The 2,544-nt window shown below is 34.4% G+C and overlaps 1 pseudogene across 1 annotated transcript; it reads right to left on the bottom strand.

Annotated features, from left to right (window-relative positions):
* Window positions 1-534: 534 nt before the first annotated feature.
* On the bottom strand, window positions 535-2,331 carry LOC143586129 (glutamate receptor 3.4 pseudogene; annotated as a pseudogene). The gene is made up of 2 exons (XR_013144658.1): window positions 1,921-2,331; window positions 535-963 (listed from the first exon to the last, which is right to left on the bottom strand). The product of XR_013144658.1 is annotated as a glutamate receptor 3.4 pseudogene (transcript).
* Window positions 2,332-2,544: the final 213 nt, after the last annotated feature.

Genomic DNA, 2,544 nt, shown 5'->3' with positions numbered 1-2,544 from the left:
AGCCGTACCACTTTATTGGCGATAAACACCTGACATTGCTAGACGCAGTCATTGACCAGGTAGTTTTATGTTTCTATAATTTGGAGGGTATTAATAATTCTATGGAAAACTTCACACAATAGTAAACTAAGTTTATCACTAAAGTCACTCAAATTTTTTATATTATTACAATCACTTAACTTTTATCAGGTGTTTTAATTAATTAATTCTTAAGATTTGCTCGAGAACGTTTAAGCTTGACTTAAGCTTCTAGTAAGTTGATTTCAAGTATTCTAGACGGCTCACCTCATTTACACGCTTGTGAATAATTAAGGATGCTTCGATCGAAAGTCTAGAAAACAATAAAAAATCATAATGAAAACCGCTAGCATAATATGCACAAGCAATGCGACAAAAAACTAATAAGACTATTCATTGCAACTACATGCCCTATTCTGTAAAACAGAACACACAATTCACATGTGAAAAACATGCAAGAACATATCTTTCCACTTTAGGAAGTTAGCTATTCTACACAACAACAAAATTTCTAAGTTAGTTAGTCGAATCGTTTTGCCGACTTCCGGCTTGAAGCATATGTCGTTTCAACATTTCCTTAGTCTCGGCTTCTTTTCTATCGTAAAAATCGACGAAATCTTTAAAACTCGCAGACAGTCTCTGCCTTGCTGATTCGGGCTCTGGAATCTCGGGTGAGTCTTCTATGTCCAAGTCAAATCTACGGTATTGACATAACACTCTATAAAAATAAATACCAAGAGAAATGAAACATGCGATCCCACATATGAGGAATAGACCCCAAAAGCTGCTTAACGAGAGGCTACTATTGTTGGTTGTGGCAACTTGAGATGAACAAGAAGTCGCGCTTAACCATTTGTCGTGGATTCTTTCTAGTTCACCGTTTTCTGAGAGTTGGAGGATTGCGGTTGACAAATCGAGTGCTAGTGGAGAATCCCTTTGGAATGCCTGAAAATATACATAGTGATCATAAATGAACAGTTCACGACAATAAACAAACACAGTTTAGGCTTCTAAATATGAAAATTAAATAGGGTTTGAAATAATATTAGTCATAAATATTTTTAAATGATAATTTAAAGCAAATGGGTTGTGAATGAAGTAATGAGCATTCACTAAATGAATGAACAGGACATGCGTTCATGTCACTCGTTAAACTACATGAAAAAAAAATGTTCATGCTTGTTCATTTATTAAATAAACAACATAAAAAGACTTCCTGCCGAACAGTTCACAAACGGTTCACTGAAGGTTAAGTTCGTGTATAGCCCTAGTTGGAAGTTAACATCACAAGCAATCATATTTCAAAACAAATACTTTGAAAATGAAAATATAAAGATTTTATATATTAGTGATGAAATCAAATGCTTTAAAAACCGTTTTTTACCTCGTATAAGATTGGGCTTAAAAAATGGTACAAGGGGTTGGGCCAGGTTGTACCGGGAGGTTCAACCGGGTTGAATTATTCACCTTGTATTTCATATAAATGCAACTTCAACTTAAAAAATAACCTAAAAGTATATGATTCCATAATAAAATATAATCCAAAAGTTAATACATAATAAAAAAATAATACAAAAGCACTCGATTTTCATAAAATAATTCAGAATTTTACTCATTTCAATTAATCGCTAGGTTAAAAGTAATTTTTAAAAAATATGAGCTGCTATATATCAAAAATCTCTTGGGCTTAAAACCGGTATTTTAGAAAAAACCGCCGTTTCGATGTTCTAGCAAACCGTCCAAAAATACCAGGGTCAAAACACCGACCTGATATGCTAAACCCTGTATGAACCGGTTTTTAAACACTGATGAAATCCATAGCTAGATAAAATTGGAAAGGTCAACGTTTGACCCAAGAAGTCAACCCGCATAGGTCAAAAGTCAAAACCAGAAGAAACTTACAAATCCCCAGCCGCTTTTCGTGAACTCCCGGCCAACGATCTTGAACTCACACTTAGTGTAAGACAGAAACAGCTCGACATACGGAAGCTCATCAACAACGGCGGCTACACCACCGTTTGCAGGACCAAGACGAAGCGCGTTTATGTAATCTGTTTGGTCTTTTAAATATCTGATCCTTGATGCTGCAATATTAAGTTCTTGGACCAAATAGTTATATGCAAAAGATCCATCTTGAATTCCTATTGGATCATTGCTTGATATGATCCCATCGATCCCCTCGATGCCTGAAGTCAACTGTTGAACGGTTAGGATCGAAGTCAAACTCGCGGTGTAGCTTGAGTTGATGATCAAAACAACAAATAACCATAACAGTAGAACAAATCTTCCCAATGTACTAACTGTGTTCTGCATGAATATTCACAAGTAATTAGTTGCATTAAAAATAGTTTTTGTATTTGTTATTGTCGTTTGTCATAACTCATAATCTCTGATTGATTATTAAGTTTTTTTTTTTTTTTTTTTGTAAACATTATGCGCAATGTTTTTTTCTAAGTTAATAAATAAATAAACCATAAATGACATTTTTAGTATGTAAACAGTTAGGGGCATAAACGAGCTGAGCCG

Source organism: Bidens hawaiensis, unplaced genomic scaffold, assembly GCF_021521415.1.
Source record: "Bidens hawaiensis isolate Kalapana, Puna unplaced genomic scaffold, B.hawaiensis_p1.1 tig00034330_1, whole genome shotgun sequence".
NCBI classification, from domain to species: domain Eukaryota; kingdom Viridiplantae; phylum Streptophyta; class Magnoliopsida; order Asterales; family Asteraceae; genus Bidens; species Bidens hawaiensis.
The sequence above is the reverse complement of the archived record's forward strand: the minus strand, read 5'-3'. Positions and strand labels throughout refer to the sequence as shown.